This window comes from Trachurus japonicus, chromosome 7, assembly GCF_045865225.1.
Source record: "Trachurus japonicus isolate A0001 chromosome 7, Traja_1.0".
In the NCBI taxonomy this organism is placed as follows: domain Eukaryota; kingdom Metazoa; phylum Chordata; class Actinopteri; order Carangiformes; family Carangidae; genus Trachurus; species Trachurus japonicus.
The window spans coordinates 8,598,974-8,612,811 of NC_140913.1; positions in this window are offsets into that span (position 1 = coordinate 8,598,974).

The following is a 13,838-nucleotide window of genomic DNA, read 5'->3' on the forward strand; positions in this document are numbered from 1 at the left end:
TTAAATGTCTCCGAGGTCGCTATCGTCGGCAACAACAATCATTTAATCAAAACCATGTAATCGAGCCAAACAAAACAGCAGCAAACATCATGGTGGCCGATGACCGGAACACACCAGGACGCAGGATAGTGTGCAGAACTAGGAGAGTGGGGGCCGCTGGTTACAGCGCCCCGCTGTAAAGCAAGAGAGAGACAGTGTCACAACTAGCGCAATGATGTAAAACTGCAACAGCAGACAATTAGAGCAGCCTACCTCTGAGCTCTACTGCACCCAACACGCGCCCACCAGAACCGCTCGCTCCCTCCGGCTCACCGCCGCTCCGAGCACTGCAACGGAGCGGGAGGATGAAGCCCCAGGGCCAATAAAAGTAAAACACCAAACAATAACTAACACGGCATGCTTACCTTAGTGATATGACGGGGAGACTCGGGCATGCACGCCAGCCCGCTCACCGAACGCGACACACAGCAGAGGCAGAGAGGGAGAACAGCGACCAAACACACCTGTCCCAGTCACACACAGCGTCGCTCCACCAGCTCGCCGTTGCTCCAACACTGCAACGGAGCGAAAGGATCGCTCGCGCTAATGAATTAATAAGTAAATAAATAAATAAAGCAGATCATCACAAGGGCATAGTGTGTATCTCAACACGGCAGCGACATGCAGTCATCCACCCTCAGTCCTGCTTTTGGGACATCCACAGCTGCTTTTCAGTGCCAGTTCGTCCCTGCTGTGTTAATTCAGGTGGAGTTTCCATTACGCTGCCGACAGCCTTTGATCTCTGCTTTGATCTGACGTCAGATGTGACGGGACAATCTATATAGATATAAATTCACGTGTTGATTCCATTAGTTGCATTAAATAGTGGTTATTGTGGATATTTATTGCATTGAAATGTTCCTGGAACTGTGGAGATCTGCCTGTGAGGTCTTGGTGACGTGTGTGCACTGCAGGTCAGTCAGCCAAACTTCCACTGCACCTGCTGCGCTCCGCCCTGCGCTGAGATTAGACCTGGTTGGAGGTGGCGAGCTTTCAGCGCAACCTCGGCGGGACATTTTCGCACAAAACTTCCACTGCACCAAGCTGAATCTGTGACGCCTCCCCCTGCTGCACCGCCACGCCTATCTCAGCGCAGCACGATCTGCCAATCTTCCAATCTGACTTTGCACTAGGCTGCGCTGGTCGAAACTTGCATTAGACCGGCTGCGTTACCTTGCGCCACCTGCGCTGCGCCAGCAAACTAGGGCCCATAATATGAAAACATTTTTGTTTAGTTGTTTTTACTGGGCTAAGTACCGGTTTGTTTTGTATCTATTTAACTGGGTAATCCACATGCATTATCTACAAACTCCCGGCCCGGGGGCCACATCCGGCCCGCGGCCCCCCTACATCCGGCCCGCATCTTGACGTGAAAAGTAAAGGCTGTCAAAGTTAACGAATGCTTTTAACGGCACTATTTTTTTAAATGCGCGATTAATGCGCTAACCTCGGGCCGCTCCGAAGTTTGGGGAAACAGAGAAGCTTCTTCTCCAGATGTGACCACAGGTAGGCACTAGAGAACTTGTTCTTCTTGTCACCAAACGAGGCTGCTCTCTCTCTGACAGCTGATTTTTAAATACTAGGCCTACCATGAAAATGGTATTTGGAAAGCATAAGGAATCTGGATGTTTCTTATGCTTTCCATTCATCTTGCTGGTATTTCAAGCAAAAAAGAAAAATACTATGTGATTAACTCAGGAAATTAAAGGATTAAAAATTTGAATTGTTTGACAGCCCTAATTATCATACAATATTTGAAAATAAACCCCCAATTTTTTTTTATACTCGTCTTGAAAACTTTAGTGGCCTCCCACTGAGATGACAGTGCCAGCAGTGGCCCCCAGCTCATTTGAGTTTGAGACCCCTGATCTACACCCTCTCTATACAACCACTATGTACACATACATTTATCTGCTTAATTTGCTGTTTATTTTAGGATAAAGTGTGTCTTTTTGTGCATTTCTCATATGAAGCAAATATATTCAGCTGCTTTCTGAATGAAATGTGCTCTATAAATAAATTGCCAGCAAGTAATCAATACATTAATTAAAGTTTTTTTTTTTTTTTTTACTAACACCTTATTACAATCATGGAAGTCAAGCATCATAATAATACAAAGATTTGATGTGATTAACCACAGCTGAGCTTGATGTTTCAGCTTCACTTGTGAAGAACACACACATAAGCTCATGTTGCATAGTTTCATTAACGTGCGTATGAGTCTGTATTTTGGTCTGTTCACAGACGCTTTTATTTGTAACAGTTCCTATAATCTCATGCTTCAGTGACGTTGTTAATGTGGCACCTTCTCTGATGAGTTACGTGTGGGCTCAATAACTCAGAGAAGCATGAGAGCTGTGTTGTGACTTATATAACTTACAGCTCTGAGGTACAGTAATTGATATTGACTGCTGGGTGAATAGCATTTTAAATTCAGCTGGTCAGTCATTAGTGTTCTCTCAATACAATAACAGGGGCACAGACATTTATGTTGGTGGGGAGTCGTGACTTTTACAGGAAGGCAAGTAGCTGACAGTAAATATATGTGTAGAAGAAAGCTTCTAAAAGTCACCTTATTGGTCATCTTCAAAATATTTACACAGACCGGAGGCGAGGCAAAAATGACATTAACCTTTTCTGCATCATCTGGATTGTTTTTGGGAAGTGCAGGAGAGCAGTGTTCCCTCCTCCTATTCTGAGGAGCGGGTTCATCGGGGCGTTGAAGCAAACAGCTGTTTGTCAGGTGGTCAGGGTGAACTAAACCTGTAGAGCTGCAAGAAGGAAGTGACACCATGGAGCTGCGAGATGTAAAAAAAAAAAAAAGACAGAGGCCTGCCGATATCTGCCCTGTTAATGACAGTTTTTGGACTCTTACTTTGAAATTGCTTTGGAACAGTTTTGACCTCTTGTGTGTCATTAAAAGTAACTTGCTGCCTCTGTCTTTTTCCAGCCTGTCTGGCCCAACCAAATAGGGCTACACTGAGTCACATGATAACGAACATTGTGTGTGAAAAAAAATATATATACTGTATATAAAAAAAAAAAATCCAGGATTCTACTTTTCTGAATACTCAGCCACAGCAGCATGATTCTCTACAGCAGCTCAGCGACTTGCGACGTGTGTTTCAGCCCTTACACCTATCTTGTTACCAGTGTGCCCTTGAGTGTATTTAACTTGTTTGCTGTGTCTCTGTCAGTTCATCTGTTTTGTGTCTGCTCAGTTTCCCCAGCGTCTCTCTTGGTTATTCTTCCAGGGTCTGTTTTCTGTTGATTTGCCTTTTATCTTGGAGCTATTAGCTCTGCCTTTGTGTCTGTGGTCTGGGTTACGTTTTTCTACAAACGGGGACAAGTGGTGTTTTTAAAGCATTCGTACTGACCACAGGCGCATTATCAAACTCATAAAAAGTCAAATCAACAGGCGCTAACAGAAAATGACCGACGTTATCTCTTGAAGATTAAATACTTTTCTTCCCACCCTGATATGAAGCTCTAAACTATCAGTACCATATTAAATGTCTTGAACACACTTACTGGCTTTAAAGCGATGCAGCAGCTATAATATATCATGTTCTGACAGATAAGGGGGGTTTATCAGTGGAGTCAGAGCTGGGAGTGTAGCAGAGTGAGCAGAAGTGACACATCCTCCAAGGAATTTAGTGTTTTTTAAACATCTTACCTGAGGGTGAGACATCCACTTGTTCACTGTTACTTGTTTTTTGGTCTGCAGCTAAAATAGAACAATATCAACAGAAATCCAAAGTCAGTATGAGTTATGAATCTATTGAAAGTTATTTTCCTCTGTTATCTTTTCAATGTACTTTCCTGTTATCTTCCCTCTCTCCTGCTTCTCTTGTGTAGATGTAACCTGTATTAAATGTCACTCAAGAGGCCAAGCCTCAGCAAGATGCCATGTTGCTTGTCGTTTCACCCGGAGCTTTCAGGAAGCAGAGGAGTGTTTGCAGCAATACAAGACACAGAAAGATAAAGCACTGATTTGTCTCTTAGCTCAGTAACATGGTGGAGGTCACTGTGCTGATGCAACAGCTCTCACAGACACATAGTTAAAACCCACACAGACACCTAAGTTATTCATCTCAACATAGGAACACCAGCTGTAACTGGAAAATGCATTTCAGAGAAGACTCATTTGTATTAAAGCAGAAGTAAGCGGAATATTTTTGTTAATATAAGTCTTAAATACGTAGTTATATCTTCCGACAGCAATCACTTATATAGAGTGTTTGGTCTGAAACACGGGTCTGTCAGTCACTCTGCTCTGCTGTAAGCCGAGGAGAAAACTTTCCTTGTATCCTACAACCTTTATCCAATGAGGAGAGAGAACGGCATAAAGGGGCGGTGCAGCCAAGGGACGCGCGTGAATGTGGTGACGTAGGGACGAGGGCGGGGACTGCTAACTCCATCGGCTGACAAGAAGTTAGCCAAAACCACCGGATCGCTTACTTCTGCTTTAACAAACAAGTGCAAATGAGAACAAAAGTGAAAGTCTATGGTGATTCAACCTCACTATGACGTTGGCAAATATGAAAATGGGTTCAGGCTGTGCACAGTATGGGAAATCACCGGGGCAGGCACTGGCGGTGATCTGATTAATGATGAGCTTGGCCTGACTCGATATCAAGACTGGAGGTGCATGAAAAAGACAAGGTCTTTTGATCTACCTCGAAATGAAGACACAGTAGTAGAGAGGATAGATTTTAAAGTATGTCAAGGACAACTTGATTGGCTGGTTCAGATCATGGCGGGATCTGATTGCCTGGAGTCAGCTGATTAGGAGGAGTGGGGTACGATAGAGAGAAAACCAGAGAATGATGAACAGATGTAGTCGTCTTTATGTCTGAATTCCCACTAAGCTTCATTGTATGGCAATGTAAACAGACCAAATCTGATCTCCAGCTCAGCTCAGATCATCCAAATCACTTCTTCTTGTGGAGTTTCAATAAATCGCACTCCATTGGCAAGCATCATGCTGTATGTCATCACTACTCAGGCAACAAGAAGTATTTCATCAATGTTCTTGCGAAGAAGTTGTGCTCCCTCCCACATCATTATATTCACACTGCGTGTTTTGGGGAGAAGATTGGTGGTTTCTTCAACTAGAAATTTTGTACAACCTAAAGACTCCCTTCAGTCAAACAGCAGCTGAACCCAGACATGAGGGTGTGAGCAAGAATACAAAATGAGAGAGAGCAACAAGTCCTCCAAATTTAACGTGAAAATACTTGGGTTATAAACTACTCCCTACAAGTGTTTTCAGATGCAGCACCACCAGCTGCAGGATGACATCCTGTTCAGAAAATTAAGAGTCAGAGACTCTCGTCGTCATGGTTATAATACTGAGTTAAGTCTGGGAAATGATCATATCCGTGGTTAAAGAAAAAAACTGTGACGTGAATGAGAAATGTCCAACTCTGAGTGTTAAAGGGATAGTTCAACACTTTGGCAAATTGGTCCATTACCATATCCCTATACAGTAGTCTTAGCAGTGGGTTCGTTACTTTTAAGTGTCGGTGCAAGCTATTTTTAGAATGGTGGAGCAGAACCGCGAGCTGCTCGCTATGGAGGCTAATGGGATTTCTTGGTTCAGCTGTTTGGCATGAATTTACCTCGAAAACAGCTCTGTCTTGTAACATTCCGTTATTATCTCATAGCGTGGTGAATGTGCAGATCACAACTTGTCCACGAGAGCGTTTTGGAATTGTTGGATTGTGTATTTGATGAGTTTGATGAGGGAAACCAAGAAATCCCATTAGCCTCTGTAGCCTAGCTCTGAGCAGCTCACAGCTTTGCTCCGCCGTTCTAAAAATAGCTTGCACCGACAATTTAAAGTAATGAACCTACTCCTAAAACTATAGGGATTATTGCAATGGGCCAATTTGCCAAAATGTTGAACTATCCCTTTAAGGAAACATCGTTTTGAACCGTCATTAGAATGACAAAGAACAGGCTCTGCATTTTAGAGCCAAGCGTGAAAGACAAAGGGTCAAGAAGTCATAAGAATCTTCAAGTGTTCTACACTTGGAAATGCTCTAATCACAGTCTCCTCTCTTTGCTTCTGAATGGCAAGAGACATGTTTATGGTCACTGAAGGACTTTGTCATTTGAATGTAAACATAGGTTCTTACAGGCTATTGCTAAAATGACTCATGCTGTTGTTTTTCTCCTAAAGTGTTATGCACAACAAAACCGCCCAACTGCCCTGTACTGTAATGAGACATTGACTAGACCAGAAAGATCAGCTGATTAGTGGTGCGACCAAAAAGGTGGTTATCTAAACTGTTCAGCCCACTCCATTTTCAAGCACAATGAGGAATAATAGCGTGCGAGACAACTAATCAGTCAGTAAGTCTCTTCAAATATAGACAGACATGAAATCAATGGACATGATTTGTGGTGTTGACATGGCAGCGACGAGAGCTGTCAACACAGGGCTCTGTAATCTGACACCCAGCCAACAGCCACCTGCCAGTCTGACTGTCTGTCTATCTATGTTTTCTCAGACACTTATGGAGATTGTGTTTTCTCACTATGCGTGAGAAAAATAAAGACATGAACAACAGAGTAGAGATGATGCAAAGATAACTTTATTCCTATAATCAGTGTGGACAAGTTAAAAGAAAGCGGTCAGTTAAAAAGGTATGTTTGTGTGCCTATTACTACTTTCTCTTAAGATCTTTTCTGTTTGGATAAATGTGTTAATGAGGTGATCTATCCATTCAGTATTTCACCTCTTCTACTTGCCTCTAAAGAAATATAATTCCTACAGTCTCTCTCTATTACTTCTAGCTTTTATGACCACTCAAAGAACTTCACACTATTAATAACCTTCACTCACCCAACACACACATTCATACAGCACTTTTCTCTACATATATACACACACAGTCAAACCAATAACACACCAGGGGCTATCTTGCCCGCGGCCACTTTGACATACGGACTGGACAAGCTGGGGATCAAACCACCGACCTTCAGCTCTGTTAATTATATATATTTTGGGTGTTTTTTGCCTTTATTTGATAGGACGAGTCGAACCAGCGATCAACGCATCAGGCATATGTCAACACGGGACATGCCGTCTAACCACTCCACCACCAAGCAGCCCTTCATGTTAACTTCCATGAGTGACACCATACTAAGTTGGGACAATATTTTTATTTATCCACATTATTTAATTGAATACAAAGATTTTGACTAAATGTAATTGTCACTAGCACAATATACTTATGAAGTGCTTTACAAAATAAGAAATATACAATATTGAAAAAGTGTATTACCTGGCTGGGCCTGGGTAGTCACATGCACATTTTCCTAGGTGTTTTCCAGTTTCTTGAAAAGGCCTCACTGACCCTCAAACTCAGCAGGGGCAAGTAGTCATCAGCACTTCAAGTCTTTTCAAGTGGACAACTCTCACTGGCTTGTGTGAAGTTCTGGAAATGGTTGCGAGCCACTGGTCTGTTCTCGTAGCCTTCCCTGCCACACAAAAAGCGAATTGAAACAACAGTTATTGCGGAGTGAGGACATAGGTCGTTGATCTGATTACATTTTATTAAATCAGGATGAGATCTAATGGAAGTGTGTTTTGTGTGCCCTCCTATACCGTCCATGCTTCCTGCTACTGATGTCTGCTCCCATCCACTCTACAGGTGTGGTGCGATTCATGTCAAGCCCCTCATTGGCAGGCAGCTCTGCTGGTTGAAGAGCTACTGAGCATATAAGGCCGTTTGTTTGTCTGTCTCTGCCTCCACCCTGAAGCTGCAGCAGCATCTCCATGTTTAAACACTTTTGTTGATAGTTAATATTACTGTACCAGAGACCAAATCTGGTAGATCTGGTATTGCCAAAATCCCAATAGTCTTGCAAGCTGTTTTGAGATCGGTGGAGCAGAGACGGCGGCTCACGGTATTTCCACGTTTCCCTCATCAAACTAACACACACAATCCAACAACTCCAAAACACTCATGTGGACAAGTTTTGGCCTGCACATTCACCACGCTATAAAATAATAACGTATAATTATGTAACATTACGACACATGAAGCAAATTACTTGCTTTTGAAATCACTCCGGCCAGCAACCGTGTCTGAAATGTAGTTTAGCATTTGCCTTTGCCTCGAAATCGGGGCGGGACTGTGACATATTTCAGATCTGTCTTTGAGTCATGTGACCAGGGTTGTTAGCGGGTCAGCATGCAGAGCGCATGCGCAGCTCGGGAGCACAGAGGGCAGGAGACCAGCACCTGTTGTACGGAGTTTCTGGAAGCTGAATAAAGCCAATTGTTAACAAAGTACTGCGAGCCGTCTCGTCCTATCACACAGAAATAACACAGGGACCTGATAAGCTTATGCTTCTCCCGTTTTCCCTTTCGGTCATGTGCTTGCTAACTGAAATTATGAAGTCTGATTCAATTAAAAAAATGTATCTCTGTCTCGTAATGTTCCATTATCATTTCACAGCGTGGTGAATGTGCAGGTCACAACTTGTCCACAAGAGCATTTTAGAGTTGTCGGATTGTGAATTTAGTTTGATTAGGGAAATGTGGAAATACCATGTGCTTATGTCTCAGCCCTGCCGATCTCAAAACAGCTTGCACTGACAATTAAGGGTAATTAACCTACTCCTAAGACTATAGGGATTATGGCAATAGGCGAATTTCCCTTTAAACTTATAAATAAATATTAAAGCAGAAGTAAGTGGTCCGGTCGTTTTCGCTAATGCTGCGTTCCAGGCAGGCTTTTGAAATCGTAAATTACAGCTTCAAGTCACAACTTATGACTTTGTAGCGTTCCAGGCAACCCACTCGTGTTTTTCCGACCTGTTTTACCGGTGAAAGTCACTATAACGGCCACTCGTAACGTCCGACCGGTGAACTCGTGCCAGATCGAACTGGTACCACTTCACGGTCGGAAAAATACGAGTTTCCTTGAACGCACCATAACAGTCCTCGTCCCTACGTCGCCACATTCACGGCGTTCCTTGGCTGCACACACAGCCCTGCATGCCGTTCTCTCTCCTCATTGGATAAAAACTGTAGGATACGATAAATGTTTTCTCTTCGGCTCAGAGCAGAGCAGAGTGACTGAGAGACCCGTGTTTCAGACCAAACACTCTATGTAAGTGATTGCTGTCGGAAGATATAACTATTTAAGACTTATATTAACACAAATATATCACTTACTTCTGCTTTAAGACAGATTCTACTATCCCTATACCTCCAACTGGAATTGCCCTCTAGCTTTTTCTATAGTGCAGCTGGATGTCACATGTCACATGTGCCTTATTGTGACTCTGTTAATTCAGTATTGATTTGACTTTTACACACCATTTAATTTTAAATTGTTCAGGACACTTCTTGTTGTGCACTTCTCCCCCTGAGGTGACCCTATGTCCCTTGGCATTTTAAATATATATATATATATATATATATATATATATATATATATATATATATATATATATATATACTGAAACTGCCTGTCTCTCTCTGACACTTAGCATTTGACGTGATGCACAAACACATTAATGCAAATCATAACTCACCCAGAATATATCCATTTGCCTCAGGTAACCTTTAGGCTATTAAATCCCTGGAGTCAGAGTCAGAGCCAGTTTGGTAACTTTTATCCAAAGTTGTGATGACAGGTGGTATGAGGCATTAGTATGGTGGGGGTTTCCAGATTTGGCTTTGTTCCTGACATTTCCTGGAAGTTTTTCAAGCCTCACCAGACTGTTAGGCAGACGGTAACCTGACAAGTCAAGAAGTCAAAAACACTCACTGATACTTTCAACTCTTGTTTTTATACGGATATTTTATGGGAATGTTTTTTTTTTTTCTGTAATTCCGTCCAGGTGGCTTTCACGCACTAATTCCCCTCCTTTTTTTTTTTTTAATTTGTCTTCAAGCAATGATTTCTTGGTTTTTCCTCAATGAACCCTTCACACTACACTGTTGGCTGGAGGTATGGAAGCTTTCCTGCCAGTTTAACACATACTCTATGTTATCAAATAGTTGCAGCCGGCTGGAGTCAGTTTGTGTGTCTGTAGTGTGTAGTGTAGTGTGCATTATGCATTTGAGGGAGGAAAGCGCAAATAATAGGAGGAGACATGTCAACAGAGGGTGACTGCATTTTCCACTGGATCAGAGATCACTCTATTTGTGAGTGTCAATTTTGCAGGGAACGAAGGGTGCAAACGATGGTTAATGTCTCAGTTTTTAAAAATAACCGTGTACGTATAAACAGGGCCCTAGATGAGCCTGAACCATCTGTAGTCCATTAAAGCTCTTTTGGGCAGCTTTGATAAAAGGACATTCAACACAGTTCCTTCCTCTGACCACTTTTGATAGATCCTGACCACTGCAGACCGGGAACACTCCACAAGAGCTGCAGTTTTTGACCCAGTTGTGTAGACATCACAATTTGGCCCTTGTCAAACTCTCTCAAACCCTTACACTTGTCCATTTGTCCTGCTTCTAACACATCAACTTTGAGCACAACCGTGTGTTCCCATTGTTTGTATATTTTGTATGCAATTGTTTTTTGTGCTCTTAAAACTGTTTTGTACATGTAATTATTACTGCAAATTATCACTGCAAATGTGCTTTAACAGATCAGACCAAGGTTTAAAGGTCCCACTTATCAGTCACATCCAGCCAATCAGAAGAATGTAAACCCTCGAGGGAACTCATATTATCTCACAACGCACAGTGAAAAGTCTTCTGCAAGAAAGAAACACATCACAGAGAGAGTCACATGTTTTCATTTTGTTGATGAGCTCATTGTGCAATCCTTCATTCCCTAAATAGTGCGTAGGGAGGAGTGAATGAGTGAGCGGTTACGGACACCTTGTCTGTTCACCGTTTTACCCTCCGTCTTTGTTTTGTTTCCCTCAACTGTGATTGTCAGCCACCCTAATGTGTTGCACCTGTGTTCAATTACCCCTGCCTCCCTTGTGTTAAGTCTTTGTCAGATCGTCTCATTGTTCCCCTGCAGGCCCCTCGTGGGTTTTGCCGGTATCTTGATATTCTGAGTTTTGCTTTTTGGACAGTTCTTCAGCACTCATTTATTTGTTAATACATTTGTTAATAATTTACCCAAACAAGCCTTTGTTGTTGTCAACGTTTAGTCCTTGAGGAGATGCCATGTTGTTTTGGATTTGATTAGTGCCCCTTATGGTTTTGTAACCACAGATCAAGGGTAATCTGTTGCAGAAAGCAAGAGGAAAGATTCCCATATATGGACCAACAGACGGGAAGGCAGTGACATAAATCACAAACGGGTGCAGTCAAACTGAGAAACAAGAGGCATTGTAACCATACAGAGATTAGAACAATGCAAAGGTTGGATGAGCAGAGAGGCAGATGGAAGACGACTGACGAAACAATGACACATCAATCAATTATAGAAGCCTATTCTTGCCATGACTTGTCTCACCATTGAATATGAAATGCCTGGTTGACCTTCACTATAGCGGTCTGTCTCCCATTCATATGGCACTAATGAGACAGCGACTGGTTGTGATGGATTGTGTGCCATGGTGTAGTGTTCACAAATCAGGTTACATGATTGGCAAATAAGAAATAAAAACACATGAGGTAAAAACAACAAAAGTTGATTTACAAATGAGTGAATGGAGATAAAGAGGGGGTTTGACTGGCACGAGTCAAAACCCTGAATGAAAAATTCATGTTTTCATGAGTTGGGCGATAGCGGCATACATAGGCTGCAGTGTGGAGTCAATAATATGAGCGGTGTTGAATTCCTGAGGGTGCAGTGTCACATTTTCTTTCACAGCTCATCAGGTCAAACAGTAGATAAACAATCAGTGGTACAAAGTGAATCTGTTGCTGAGCTGAGAGGCCTCAGGTAACACTGGGGAAAATAATTGTTTATCAGTCAGTCATAAAATGTTTCACAGATGCTGTGGAAGGCCTTCTGGTTAAAAGATTTATTTGGCTTTAATGAAAGTAGAAATCATTACCATAAGAATTCAAGAATTTTCCACCACTTATTGAAGCTTAGCTCTTATCCCTAATGCAAGGAGGCATCTGCGAGCAGAGCTGTGTGATATTCTATAAATCTTTCATTTACATAGACATAGACTTGGAATAGTAAGTGGAAGACTTTTCATTTGGCCTGACTTATTATTAGCTCCAGTTTGGGTAGTAGCATGCTCATGAATAGGACTGCAAAATTTTAGAGTAATTAAGCAAATTTCTCTCCTCCAAAAAGAAGCTGCAAAGTGCTTAACAAGGAGAAGAGAAAAGGGAGATAAGAGACAGTATATAAAATATTTTAAAAAGAAAACGAGAAATAACTGTACAATGCAGTAGAGGTCATAAAATCAGGACGAAGGGAACGAAACAAATTGTTTTTAATATCTTCATGGGTTCTCTAAGAGTTAGAGGAAGAAGGTTGCAGATATTAACACTCAATCACTTCTCCTGACATCATTTTTTTTCCTTTTTTTTGTGCAATCCCACACACTAAGTGACAGGGACAAAGTGTGGACCTGCCTAAACTGTAAACTGTGTATTGTGTGATGTGTGTTTAAAGGCTTTCTGCAGAGTTCTGGACAAGCTAGAGTTGAGATAGTAAGACAGTGTCTGACGCTGACGAACAAGGCAATGATACTCGAGGGAACTCACATGAAAAATGCATGACTTTTTCCAAATACTTAGGCTGAAGAGGACTCTGTTTCTTTTCTAGCATTTCATCGTTGAGGAGCAGCAATGAACTAGAAATGTCAAAGGGAGCTGAAAGTTAAGGCTGGAATAAAAAAATAAAAAAATAAAAAAATAAATTACATTTTGGGCCAATATGACAAGTGAATTTGAGCAATTATACATGAGAAGAATTTCTGTTCTTTCACACTTTTGTTGTAAAAAAATGTTGAGACAAGAACTTCTCGCAGGGCAAGCTTACTGTTAACTCTTTAGCTGGTCCAGTGGGGCCCAATAGCCTCCAGAGCTTCTCTCTGTTTCTCTGACAATTGTCTCTCTGAAATTGTTAACACCACTGAGAACCATATTGTCCAATTTTTTGGTGAAAAATAACGCTGTCCAGCCAAAAAGCTCTTTTAACTCTTTGACTGCCAGCCATTCTCACAGCAGCTTCCTCCAGCTTGCCAGGCATTTTCCAGCTTTTTGACTGATTTTCATAGACCCACCATATATTATGTACTGTTACTACATACACATTCAACCCATCAAAGGAAAGATGAGGGTCTCTAGTTTCCAGCAAAAAAAACTGTTTGTTTCTATCTTGTTCCAGTCTTGTGGAATTGGCGGTTGAATATAGGTTACTTTAGCCCAAAATGCCATTTTGGCACCAAAATCTTGAGAAAAAGAGGTTTTTGTGTCGGCTGTCATTTTCAGGTGAACCAGTACAATTGGCTCCTTTATATTTTGCTTTAGTGATGCCTCAACATCTGTACAGTTGTTCTCTTGTAAACAACAACTAAATCAACACTGACAAATGACTTTTGATGACAAAAGACAAAACATTTAGCTACTGACACACACTACTGCAGCCTTTTTTCTTTCTTTTCTTTGAGTTACAACTTTTTCTTTCCTTTTTTTAGTGTGTGTGCATGGTGCGTGACGTGTGCGTGTGCATGTACGCGTGCGTGTGTCTGTGCGTGCGCGTGCGTGTGTGTGTGTGTGTGTGTGTGTGTGTGTTCGGATCAGTTCGACAGGTTTTTGTAGCCGAAACACGGCGCTTTAGATCAGATCCAGCTTCCTCTGGTCAGCAGGCAGCGGTCTCACTCACTCTCTGTCTCAC